The sequence below is a fragment of the Garra rufa genome, chromosome 19 (genome assembly GCF_049309525.1).
Source record: "Garra rufa chromosome 19, GarRuf1.0, whole genome shotgun sequence".
Taxonomy (NCBI): Eukaryota; Metazoa; Chordata; class Actinopteri; order Cypriniformes; family Cyprinidae; genus Garra; species Garra rufa.
This window is the reverse complement of record NC_133379.1, coordinates 18,223,891-18,238,070: the sequence shown is the minus strand read 5'-3', so window position 1 is coordinate 18,238,070 and position 14,180 is coordinate 18,223,891. Positions and strand designations below refer to the sequence as shown.

Below are 14,180 nucleotides of genomic sequence, written 5' to 3'. Positions count from 1 at the left end.
ACAATTAATTGTGATTAATCGCTAATAATTGTGATTAATCGCTTTTCAAATAAAAGTTTTTGTTTACATAATATATTTGTGTTTACTGTGTATATTTATTATGTATATTTAAATACACAGACATGCATGTATATATTTAAGAAAAATATGTTTATATATTAAAAAATACTTATATAATATCAATTATGAATATAAATATATACATGTAAATACTAGGGCTGCAAAACGATTAATCGCGATTAATCGCATTCAAAAAAGTTTATGTTTACATACTATATGTGTGTGTACTGTGTGTATTTATGATGTATATATAAATACACACATATATGTATAATTTTTAAATATATATATATATATATATATATATATGCTTGTATATACTTTTTATTTTATAATATTTTTATATTATTTTTTTATAATATTTTTTATAATATATTTATTAGTACTGTCAAGTGATTAATTGTGTTAATCACATCCAAAATAAAACTTTTTGTTTACATAATATGTCTGTACCGTGTTTATTTATTATGCATATATAAATCCACACGTACAGTATATATTTAAAAAAAATTACATGCATTTACATGTATATTTGTATTTATATAATTAATATTATACATAAATATACTTATTTTTCTTAAATATATCAATGCATGTGTGTGTATTTAAACATACATAATAAATATACACAGTACACACACATATATTATGGAAACAAACACTTTTTTTGTATGTTATTAATTGCGATTAATCATTTCACAGCACTAATATTTATATATATATATATATATATATATATATATATATATATATATATATATAAAACATATTTTCCCTTAATATATACATGTATGTGTGTATTTATATATACATAATAAATATACACCATACACATACATATATAGTATGTAAACATAAACTTTCATTTTAAATGTGATTAATCACAATTAATCGATTTGCAGCCCTAGTAAATACATGTAAATATTTACAGAATATATACTGTATGTGTGTGTATTTATACATACATAATAAATATACACAGAATACACATATATTATGTAAACAAAAATTATTATTTTGGATGCAATTAATCGCGATTTATCACGATTAATCGTTAGACAGAACTAGTTGCCACCCATGATCATTTAGCTCTAATTTACTGGCTTAAATATATTGTCCAGCGTTTAAAGTTCAGCAATACTTGAGACCATTTTTGAGTAATGATGCTTTTGGGAAACGGACCCAAACAGACTGACTGCTAACATGTTTTGCATCCCTACTTAGGAGAGATCATCGAAATACCCTGTCAAACTTCTCTGGTTAGGACAAATGTGACCCTGGATCACAAAACCAGTCTTAAGTAGCATGGGTTGATTTGTAGCAATAGCCAACAAAACATTGTATGGGTCAAAATTACCGATTTTTTTTTTATGGCAAAAATCATTAGGATATTAAGTCAACATCATGTTCTATAGAACATTTTGTAAACTTCCTACCATAAATATATCAAGACATAATTTTTGATTAGTAATATGCCAAGAACTTCATTTGAACAACTTTCAAGGCAATTTTCTCAATATCTAGATTTTTTCTGCACTCTCAGATTCCAGATTTTCTCATGGTTGTATCTCTGCCAAATATTATCCTAAAAGATGTACTCTTATGACTGGTTATGTGGTCCAGGGTCACAAATATGAATAGATTTACATTGATAAGATAACTTTTATTGCATTGCGTCATTTAAGATACACTGTATAAATCGTTATCAAACAGTATTGATTGACCACTTTTCTGAATACCCGTTGGGATGGCTTCATCTTATTGTTTGCGGTCCTAAATGGAAGCCAATCAAATTACAAAATATTCAAGTCCTTCTGAGAGTCTAATGAGGTTGATAAAGTATTTGTCTGTATTATGACTGCCTAAAAGTCCATGCTAAAAAAATGACTTAACAAACAGGGTAGATGACTCAGGGTACAGCAATAGCTGACGCAGATGTTGTGAGGTTCAGCCTCAGCTGAGGGGTTGAAAACTTTTAATGTACCTGACTGTGTGCTGCGTTTTATAAAAGGTGTGCACCGTACCTCAGGCCACACACTGCATTCTCTCCTTTGCGGCAGCACCATGCCTCACTCACAGCTGTAAAGATGGCAAGCCAGACCCCAACGCAATTAACCTAGGCCCATTCAAAAGCATGGTTATGAATGATTGTAATGCTTTGTATTCATTCAAATAGAGCTTGTGTAATCAGACCCTTAACCATGTAATCAGCAGCTCAGTAGAGGAAACATAATGACCCATTTATAGCTAATGTGGAATGTCAAAGCTGCGAAATATTAGTGAAAAAGGCATGAAGTCAGATGAGTCAATAAATAAAGCAACTGAAAGAATAATCAGACTGAGAACAAACTGTCTCAGGCAAGACCATCATTCACAGACAAATTCATCCTGATCTCATCTGTCATATGGTCAGAATCAGTTCAGCTGATTAATCATTCATCGGTTGCGTCTGTCACACGAAATTCAGATATAAATGTAAGAAACACTTTTTGTTCCATCCTTAAAGTGAAAGTAATATAATAAAATGGTGTCAGCGATTGCCGAAATACATCAGTTTGATCAATTCAGCTCTCTAGTGTGTTAGCGCAGCTCTTTACTCTTCATAATCAATAATGTTTGACTGGTTAGGGGTTGACAAAGGACAGAACGGGGCTGTGCTGTCACGGCAATCGGCAACATTACCTCATATGATCTAAAAACAGAAATGAAACCATTAAATGTGAGGATGGAGTATAAATAGCTCTTTCCTAAAGCTGTCATTAGGTTACATACACTGCAATATCCTATTTTGCTTTAAGTCCAATGTGTCGCAAGTGTAAGATATTAGCCTTTGAGGATATTCTTTGATCAAACTGAACTTTGAATGAATGACCTTGGGCTGACAAGAGGGGGTTCGTTTTCAAACAGAGGTTGAGAGGTCAAAAAACGTACAGCTGAACAGGAAAAAGCAACACCGACCAGACAAAATGGAAAGTTGAGAGAAACAGTCATTGTTTTCGTTTTTGTTCTGTTGTAATGACAGCTAGCATTGATGCTAGCAAACATTGTGGTTGTCGTGTGAAACCAGCAACTAGCTAAAAACTGAAAAAGCCAATTTAGGAATCTGTATGTGACTAGAAACTCATCAGCTTTAACCAATTACTGCAGATGCTAATACTTTCGGAGCTCATACTGTTAAAGTTATGACAGAACTAATGTTCTGATCAATCTGAAACAATCTGTCACACAGCAGTGACACTATGGGCCCTATCTCTTCCTCTCTTGCTGTCTTTGCAGTCAAGGACTCTAATAAAATATATATATTTTTTAAATACAAAAATTCTAAAAGCTAAATGTGTCAAATAAATCTGATTTGGTCAGCATGTGTTAATTGGATAACTGCAATACCCTGGGTGTCAAAAAGTATAAGAGATAAAAGTAGTGTGGCTGCGATAGCCGCTACACACATATTCAGCAGAATCATTAATGTACTAAAGCACAAGATAATAGCTACATAAAGATGTGTCTGGAGAGTTTTATGACTGATATCGCTACATTAAAAGGAAGGAAGTCCAGTAATGGCTAATTACACCCAAACAGCAATTTGAGAGGATGGTTTTGGAAATATTAAACTTTGCTTCCTGTAAATCCTTAAAATCTCTAAATCATAGGCATAGCTTCTCCTCTAATTTCCTTCAGCCGCATTCAGCAATTACTGTTCATATGTGACCGTTACAATGTGTATGTTACGTTGTTTTATGTTCCCACTGCTACAAGTTATGAAAATGATATCTCGGCTGATTAACTGGAAGACACATTCAGTATGTCTCCGCAGCAGGCTATTTAAACATTTATGTTAACTGACAAAATGTATTAATTTATGCATATTTAGGTTTGCAAGGCCTCTAATGGTAATATGTCATGAGAAGCTGTTTGCAAAGAGAGCTTATGCCTCCTCCCTGGGGACAAACACGCGACTGATTGGAACTCCCCCATTGAATAACAACTCTAAAACAGACAATTCTGTGATGATCAAGAGTGACCAAGGACCACAAAACCAGTCATAAGGGTCCATTTTTGGACATTGAGATTTATACATTATACAATATTTGGCCGAGATGCAACTATTTGAAAATCTAGAATCTGAGGGAAAATTGCTTTAAAGTTGTCCAAATTAAGTTCCTAGCAATGCATATTACCAATCAAAAATTAAGTTTTGATATATTTACTGTAAGAAATTTACTAAATATCTTCATGGGACATGAACATCTTAATGATTTTTGGCATAAAAGAAAAAATGTATATAATTTTGACCCATACAATGTTTTGTTGGCTATTTCTACAAATGTATCCTTTCTACTTAAGACTTTTGTATTCCAAGGTCACATAATATAGCTATAATTATGTGTGTGTACACAATATAAAAGTTTAATACAGCATTCGGTTGTGTTGGTCTGGGTCCTGTTTTAGTTTTTCTGAGGAAAAAATAATGACTATCATACATTTTTACCATCATTTACAGAAAAAAAGTCATTCAGTGTAACAACAGCCTGTATACCAAAAAATCTTGTCAGGCAGGGTTTTTTTTAAATTAAGTACTGGTCAGAAAAGTGTGTTTTTCTTAAATATTTAAATATACAGTCAAACCAAAAAATTATTCAGACACCAGATATAATTTAAAAAAAATTACTAGTGGGTGCAGGACACTAAAGTTCATGTATGTAAGTGAGGATAGCAAAATAAAGTAAACTGTGACATATTATACCCAAAAAAATCTTCATAATCTTCATACAGTGGACTACCAGTAAAACTGAGGAACAAAAATCTTTGACACTTGATTTGACACTTTGACATGTTTTGTTACATACCTTTCTATCAAAGTTATCTGACATTATCATTATCAAGATGAATTTGTTCTGACACAGTTTACTCTTAAGTTCTCATCATATTTTATTACCATTTTCTAAACTATAGCAAATAAACTGTGACAATGTTAGAAATTCTGAAGGTGTCTGAATACATTTTTGTTTGACTGTATATTTATACAAATTTATAATAGTATTAATTAATTCATTTTTAATAATTTATTAATCATACATTTAAATTATACAACAGTTTCGTGTGAATGAATTATTTTATTTATTTATTTTTAATTTATTTTTTATTTTATTTCATTTTATTTTATTTTATCTCACCCCAGTGGGAAATGGAAAACTTGGAGTGGAACTACAGACCTGGAATTTGTTTGTAAATATATTTACTAATGCAGTTTATTTTGTAAAGAAAAAAAAATCTGCATCCATCCATCTATCTATCTATCTATCTATGTAAAAATAACCATATATAACATGTTGTAAGCCTGTATGCACATACTGTATATAACCTATAGCCAATTAAGTGTTTGACTTAAATTGTTATTCATGTATTTTTTTTTTATAAAAATCAATTTAGAGTCAGTCAAACACGAACACCAAACTTCTAATATTTTTAAAAATGTCCAAGACACATTTAAAGTAATGGATAAACCATTGCCACTGAGCAGCTGAAAGCCTCAAAGAGGAGGGAAAAAAATCACTGTGAGGTTACTTCGCAACGTCACGCAGGCAGATATCGAGTAATTCAGGTAATGCGGAGTCCAACGTAACATCTCCCTCAAGAAACGCACACACCTATCTCTCCCTGCCGCTGTCTTTCTTCCTCTCACCGCTTCACACACACACACACACACACACACACACACACACACTTACTCACACGCTCACGCATGCATGCTCTCACACGCAAGCACTACACGAACACACTTGCGCACGAGATTCAGCGGACGCTGAAAATAATTCATGTTTTCGGAGCTCGCTCCGCCAGATGTGGACTTTGCCGAGCCGCGTCCTGAGCATTTGCATAGCTCAAAGTTAAATGCGCCTGAAAACTTCTCCAACTCTTTGCGTCATAGCGAAAGTTAATGACTGGCAATCACACAAACAGTGCGTGCATGAGCGCCGCGCTCTGTCGGCAGCGGACTGCAGCAGTAAATCCCCGAACGCGCTCTCCGCGGCGACATCAGCCTGATAATATCCTCTCGGCGAACAATGAAGCGCACATTTTTGCCTAATCCCTCCGCGATGAGTTCAACAAATCACCATAAATCACGAGCGACCAAACAGCACATTTGAAATACAGTGCACAAAACGAAAACGACCTGCGTTTTACAATATACCGTCAGCTATATTAACGAGCACCGCGTTTTGGTAACGCACAGGTGTGCTGCTGCTGGAAGAGCAAAAGTTCCGCGTCTATAACATAACGCATCGTCAACTACAATACCACCTGTCGTTACATACTGGAGCAACTATCATAAACGTCATCGGCATCATAATTTTACTAGCAAATTGTTCAAGAGAGTGTTAAGTTTGTACAGCCCACCGTAGCATTTAAATACGGATTCGGATTTGTATATTCTGTCAATTGATTAAATGTGATACTTGCGTTCTGGAGGAACCAAAGCGATATTACTTCCTGGGAAGCGTAATGGTGTTTCCATGAGGAGAATAAAGCAAAAATGAGTCGATATCGTCCAGTCGCTAAAAATATGGGTCGGATCTTAATTGAATTTGACATTAAAGCAGCACAAAAATACCTTTTGTCTAGACTCAATGATCTGAAACCTGGGTCTCTGCGGTGCCAGTGTACGGTCTGCAGCAGCACGACTGACAATGTACGGCACAATCATTCTCCCGTTCTCCCAGCCAACAAGATCGTTAGGAAGATGACATCCCAACTTTGAGCAGACTTCAACAAAGTATGATTCCCCCCCTTTCGATGTATCTGCATATTTGCAAACACTGGCCCCTTTTTTATTCGCACCTACCAAGGCAGATCCGAGCAGAGGGGAGGGCTTCCACTGTCCGAGCGCCCCTTCTCCAAGCCTGTCGTAGAGATTGATGGCAAAAAGAAGGGAGAAAAAGCTTATTCTCCACTTCCAGAAATCATGTAGCCTTCGACCGAGCCGAGCGCGTGAGGAAGAGAATAGTGAATTATTGCTAAACGTACTTTCTGGGAAGCTGAGCGTGTGGGCTCACCAACCTTTCGATTCTCGCAATCCCACCTCTACATCCAGAAGAACATGCAAACACATTTCATAGATTTTTGGAGCTTCACGTAAAAACCGAACTGGACTTTCGGCGACGCTGAGACGGAGAAAACACGCTGATAAACAAAGACATTTCGCGTCACGCAGCGCTTCTTTTTGGCGACGTTTTAAATGTCGACGCGGAACGCATAGGCTGTTTCTCGATGTGCAAGTGCATTGTGAAAGATTTGAGGGTTAATGTTACGGACGGAGATTTGTGGCGGCTCTGTCTCCCTATGCACTGAGCAGCCTGTGATTTTTTTCTCGAGGAGCAAAAGTTGATATGTCGTCATACCGCTTTAAGACTGAACTTCCCTTCAACACATTCATATTTACCATCAAACAATGTCAGAAGGATGCACGTGGTGACTGCATGACTTTGTAACCCTACTGTTTGGTTTCATTTCCAGATACTTTTGTGGTACTCCACGGAATATATTATTTGGGGGAAATAAAGTATACAATTTTCAAACCTGTCTGCACTTTTTAAAACGTTTGTTATGCAAATAATATAATATTAATATAGATTTTGTATTAATTAATATTAATATACAATTCCACAGCCATGCTAGAAACATCTTATGGACTGCCATTTTAATTTTATTCATTATGGGTCAATGATGTGATGCTATTTTTGTCCAGTTCTGAGGTTATTCCAAAATGCATTCAAATGCATTGTATTTTTTTTTTCATAAATAACTAAATAAATACATGACCTCTTTTACAATATCTTGTTTTTAATTTGTGAATTATTGAGCTTAAAGTTAAAAAAAGTCCTAGTGGTGTAACTGATTGTAAATAAGAGAGAAAAAAACTTTCTCCAAAAGGCTGGGTTTCTTGGAGGGGAAAAAAGAAAAATAATTCTTGCCATAAGTAGCCAACCTGACATGATATTTCCATATTATATTATTTTTATTATTATTTTGCTTTTAATTTAGTTTTTAAATAGTATGAGTGTTTAAAAAAACATGAAATTGAAGTCAGTGTGACATATGCAAGTAGCCATTTTGGTTGTCATGTGACAAAAAAAAATCATAAAACAGAGAAGACCCTTTTAGAGCCCTCATAACTGTCAAGGTCATTCAGTTTTTTTTAACATATTACATATTTATTATGCTTAGTCCAGGTAATACAAAGCAATATTAAGAAAGCCCCTGACTTTTGATGTAATATTTTAGATATTTTAGGAAAATAAACGTTTTAGTATTGTTTACGTTGTGTACACTCAAGTGAACTATTTAGTACTTTTTTATTAGTTATTAATATTATTAGTGAGTTAAGAGTTATTATTTTTGAATTATTTGAAATAGTAAACATGTGACAATAGACCACAAAATCAGTCATTTTTTAAAAAAAATTGAGATTTAAATAAGCTTTCCATTGATGTGTGGTTTATTAGGACAGGACAATATTTGGATAATATAGAGGTATTTGAAATTCTGGAATCTGAGAGTGCAAAAAAAAAATCTAAATATGGAGAAAATTGCCTTTAATGCTGTCCAAATTAAGTTTTTAACGATGCATGTTATTCAAAAATTAAGTTTCGATATATTACAGTATATTTTGTATCTATATTTTTGTAGAAAGTTGTATAATCTTTATTTATTTATTTGTTCATTTAAAGTATGAAATCATCATGTATTACAGATTACATTTCTAAGAATTGTGTTTTTAAACTAGATTTTAAATATATATTTTTCCTCTTTTTTATAAACTCGGACAGTAAATGTGTGAAATGCAAATTTATGATAACTTTTCAAAAAAATCACGTCTTTTTAAACGTCCATGAACGTTAGTGACGCAGAACAGACGTTGTAGCGCCAGGAACAGTGCGGTGTGGTATGGTAAACAGGGGTCAGCTGTGGTCGTTCGGCTCCTGGTTTCTCTCAGTCCACTCCGCTTCTTTTGAATGTCCTGTCTGCTGGCAGGCGGCCAACCGAAGTGTGTGGAAATGACACCGCCAGGGCGGCAGAGATTTTCCTTCATTTCTCTCCTTCCCGATCGCAGACGGGCTGACATTGGCTAGAAAGTGGAGCAGCTCGTCAGGGACAATCAATGCGAATCGATCGAGCCGCGCGGGTTTGAGGCTCCGAGCTGGAAAATAACGCGTGTGCGAGCGAGCGAGCGAGAAAGAGAGAGAGAACGGGGAGGGGATGTGCTACTAATACTCGCCTCTCTCACACACAAATTTCGCCTTTACTAAACCTTCTTTTCATGGAAGGCGTATCAAAGACAGTTTATTCCTGACGCAAGGATATTTTATTATATTCATCAACATTATAAGGATATTGTTTTTCCCCAGCTGTCAAAGTTAGCCAAACGAAACCCCACTATGTGGTTTGGCTGCAGCTATAGGTTTATATTAGCAAGTGTGCCAATACTTCAATATAAATACAGTGAGGTCCAAAAGTCTGAGACCACTACTGAAAAGCTTCCATGTTGGCATCCTTCTAAATGAATATTTATTTTCCCGTTATAAATGATAACATTACCATATTCATATGATCATTTAAGAGAAAAGTTTAATTGAAAATTTTGGAAATTGTGGGAAACCATATGATCGTGTTCTCCAGCACAATTTCAGATGTTCTAAAGAGCACTTTGTGCTTCAACTGAAGAGGAACATCATCTAACTATCTGTAAAAAAATACTCAAATTTGGTTTAAATTTGATTTTGGATCCCAGATTTCCTAAAAGTCCAGACTTTTAGACGTTGCTGCATTTGCAGAATCCAATGGCATTAGATCTGGGTATCACATCATGAAGTTCTCATGATGATTAATAATATAGACATACAGTCAAACCAAAATTTATTCACTGCATTCATGTCAATATTTGTCATTTTAATGTGTCACATTAATGTGACAATATTTACACAACTATCAATACTTTGTTGGCCAATTATGAAGCAATATTCAATTTTAACCTCGTCTGTGGTGTAAAAAGAACACATTAGGAATTAAAGAAAAACCACTTAAGCAAAACATGGTCAGGTCAATGTGTCTGAATGATTTTTGGTCCCAAATGTTTATCAGTTTTAGTGGTAGTCCACTGTATGAAGAATTTTGGGTATAATATGTAACAGTTTACTTCATTTTTCTATCCTCACTTACATAAATTAACTTTAGTGTCCTGCACCCACTAGTAAAAAATATATTAAATATTATATCTGATGTCTAAATTATTTTTGGTTTGACTGCATGCTTTTATATGTCAAATTAAAGGCACACATATATTCTTGTAAATGGTATTTCAGAGCATATTATCGCCAAATTGATTTATAAGACAACCTCTTATAGAGCTAGATACCCAAAGTCTTTGGGTAACATTCAAAACATCTTGGTATAGTAACACTCTGGTAATGTCATAGCAACTATGTGGTGATGCCATGGTAACACATGGATAAAAGCACTTGGCAAATCATATTTGCCAAAAGAAAAAAAGAAAAGAAAAAAGAACAAGAATGAAAAAGCACTGGTAAGTTTATAGCAATTAAATGGGAACTGTCTGATACAGTGGTAATGACAGAAAAGGCTATAAATATAAGATTGAGGAAGCAATAGCTTTGCAATGTGCCAAAGTAACCAAATTATTCATGTTAAATATCTCATTTAGCCTATTAAATAACCTGTTGCTAAACAAGAAGTTGTGGTTCGTGCGTCTGTTCTCATTATTAGCTGTCAAAAATATAGACCATCAACAATACAGATTCTTCTCAGTTCATACAAAAAAAAATATCTAGCATGTACAGAGGCCACTGTTTTCTAATCCAGGTTTGTGCTGCGTTACATGGGTTGTCTAAGTTTGACAATTAGCTTTTGTTTCACTGCTGACATATTTTCGTGGTCGTGGGCTGACACGCACGGGTTTCGTCAGAGAGATAAGCGCACAATGGACGCATCCAGTCCCTCACTGACGGGCTGGCGTGAATAAATTGGACACGCATTGCTTCGTAATCCCTTGAGTGTCTCTATGGCTCTGGCAAAGTGCCTGGCCTCACCGTATCTTACATTAAGCAGACGTCAATCCGTTCGTCCTCCTTTCGCTTTTGAAAATCACTTCCATGTCGAAGTGCCTGACCGCTTTCTGTGCCTGGGCTCCGCCAACTCCAAGTCCTCCAGAAGCAGGTCCAAAAGAGGGGGAGGGTGACAGAACATATTAAAGTGCATATTGCAGGTTAAAAAATTTTTCGAGATAAACATATATTCGTGTATGAAAATACTATACGAACCGTTAATGCGGGATTTGAAAATATTTTACAAGACGTAAGGGCACAAATTTAGAAGACAAAGTGACGGTTTCCTTGACCGCTCTCAAAAACAGCTTTTTTTCACACCGCGTCATATGACGTCACGAGAGGGAGTCGTTCGCCAAGCTCTGTTGCTATTCAGTAGGAACAGCCGTGAGTTATTGTGTTTTCGGTAGTTATTAAGTTGGCTTGGGAAAGCCAACTTACTGAAATCCTATTTAAACTTCTTCTTCTTCTTCTTCTTCTTCTTCTTCTTCTTCTTCTTCTTCTTTTTCTGGCCGCAAAATTTTTAGACACTAACTCCTCCTAGACCGTTCAAGCTACATACTCCAAACTTGGGTCAGATCTTCATACTGTTCTGACTTAGATTGCTATATCTTTTCAGACTGGTTTGAGTTATGGTTTTCTTAAAAATTAATATTACAGTTTTTTACAATCGTTTTTGCACTAATAACTGAACCTTAATGTCATTTTTCAAAACTCTAGATACAAAACTCAAAACAGTCATTATTTGTAACACAGGCTGTCCAGTGTTCAAAACTTTGCATATTGCGTTCATATCTTTAAAGAAGCCTTGCATTAGCAGAAGCATTGTTTCAAAAAACGAATTTATTATGAAATATTATAGGAACATAACTTTAGATCACCCATACACAAGTTACCCATAGTTTCAATGTGTTTTTGCTTGTACAATCATTAAATATAGTTGTACAAAATATGTGATTCAGGTTTCATTTTTTTTACTTTAGACTGAGAACAGTACAGACACAGTGGTATCATTGAAATACTGTAATGTGGAATTTACTGATAAAATAAATCTCAGCATAGGTTTTCGGTTTTCTAAAGGAAAAATTTCGATTCAAAGTTTTAGCTGGGTTTTTTTTTCAGCAGGGTACAGAATACAGTTTACAGTATACTGTACCCTGCTGAAAAAAAACTGCTAAAACCAGCCTGCTGACCAGCTATGACCAGCTAAAAACAGCCAAACAGCCTAGGCTGGTTTTGGATGTTTTTTGTTTTTTTTTTCAGCAGGGCTAATTTGTGTACCAACGTTATTTATACATTCTTTTTTTTTTTACCAGGGTAGCCATTAACTCATTAAAACCACAAAAGCAATAACATAAAAATGACATCTTGCATTCAGTAATGTTGAATATGAAAATGTGTTCTGTAAAAGAGGTACGTGCATGGGGCCTTAGAAACCATATCTGATAAAGAATGAAATATGACATCCATAGATACACGGTGAAAAAAAAAAAAAGTACTGCAGAGGTACAATTTTGTTCCTGGGCAACAAAACATATAAAGGTACCTTTAAAGGTACACAACGGGTCCTTATTGTACAATTATGTACCCAAAAATTGTACCCTTGGTAACACCCCAGTGACAGCTACTTGTACCCTAAAAGGTATAGTTTTGTACCGTTTTTTCTGAGAGTGTAGTGTAGTCCATCTGGGTCATATTCTGTGGTAACTGGTGTCAAATGATCTATCCTGAAACATGCACTATTTTCCATAAAAGCTATGCTTCAAGGGTAATGCAACAGTTACTTATCATTTTAAGCAGATGTATCAACTGATAGTTCAACCTTTGTAATGAAATGAATGCACACTCATCTCAGATGTAATGTGTGAGTTGCATTTTGAAATAGTAATACTTTGATGTTAAGTTGTGTCATTTTGAACAGGTGATTTAAGTTCATTGAACAAATGATCTTTGGCTTATATGTATTGTATCCAAGCATTTGAAAAATGTGTTAAGTGGTTTGAAAAATGTGCATTTTGATCATTGGTTGTGAATTATGTGTCTAGAGTTTTGAAAAATGACATTACGGTTCTGTTATTAGTGCAAAAACGATTGTAAAAAAAATGTAAAAATCAAAAAAAGTCCCATAGACTTTCATTGACCAAAAGTCCATGTCTGTTTGAACTATGTTTAATGTAAACTGCTAGAAGTCATTGATACTCAATTAAGCTTTAAGCTATCTATGTTCTTTCTAACTAATAACTAATCTATCTATCTATCTATCTATCTATCTATCTATCTATCTATCTATCTATCTATCTATCTATCTATCTATCTATCTATCTATCTATCTATCTATCTATCTTCAAACCTTATCTATCTATCTATCTATCTATCTATCTATCTATCTATCTATCTATCTATCTATCTATCTATCTATCTATCTATCTATCTATCTATCTATCTATCTATCTGTCTACCTTCAAACCTTATCTATCTATCTATCTATCTATCTATCTATCTATCTATCTATCTATCTATCTATCTATCTATCTATCTATCTATCTATCTATCTATCTATCTATCTATCTGTCTGTCTACCTTCAAACCTTATCTATCTATCTATCTATCTATCTATCTATCTATCTATCTATCTATCTATCTATCTATCTATCTATCTATCTTCAAACCTTTATCTATCTATCTATCTATCTATCTATCTATCTATCTATCTATCTATCTATCTATCTATCTATCTATCTATCTATCTATCTATCTATCTATCTATCTTCAAACCTTATCTATCTATCTATCTATCTATCTATCTATCTATCTATCTATCTATCTATCTATCTATCTATCTATCTATCTATCTATCTATCTATCTATCTGTCTACCTTCAAACCTTATCTATCTATCAATCTATCTATCTATCTATCTATCTATCTATCTATCTATCTATCTATCTATCTTCAAACCTTTATCTATCTATCTATCTATCTATCTATCTATCTATCTATC

At 34.2% G+C, this 14,180-nt stretch overlaps 1 protein-coding gene across 3 annotated transcripts in view; it reads right to left on the bottom strand.

Annotated features, from left to right (window-relative positions):
- Window positions 1–7,160, bottom strand: part of cxxc5a (CXXC finger protein 5a) — a 32,824-nt gene extending 25,664 nt beyond the window's left edge. For 2 of the 3 annotated variants that reach the window (XM_073824784.1, XM_073824786.1), the window contains exon 1: window positions 6,905–7,160. The gene's annotated coding sequence lies outside the window, so the exon portion shown is untranslated. Of the gene's footprint in view, window positions 1–6,673; window positions 6,842–6,904 lie in introns of those variants that run through there. The other variant, XM_073824785.1, reaches the window with a different exon arrangement.
- Between the last annotated feature and the right edge of the window lie 7,020 nt (window positions 7,161–14,180).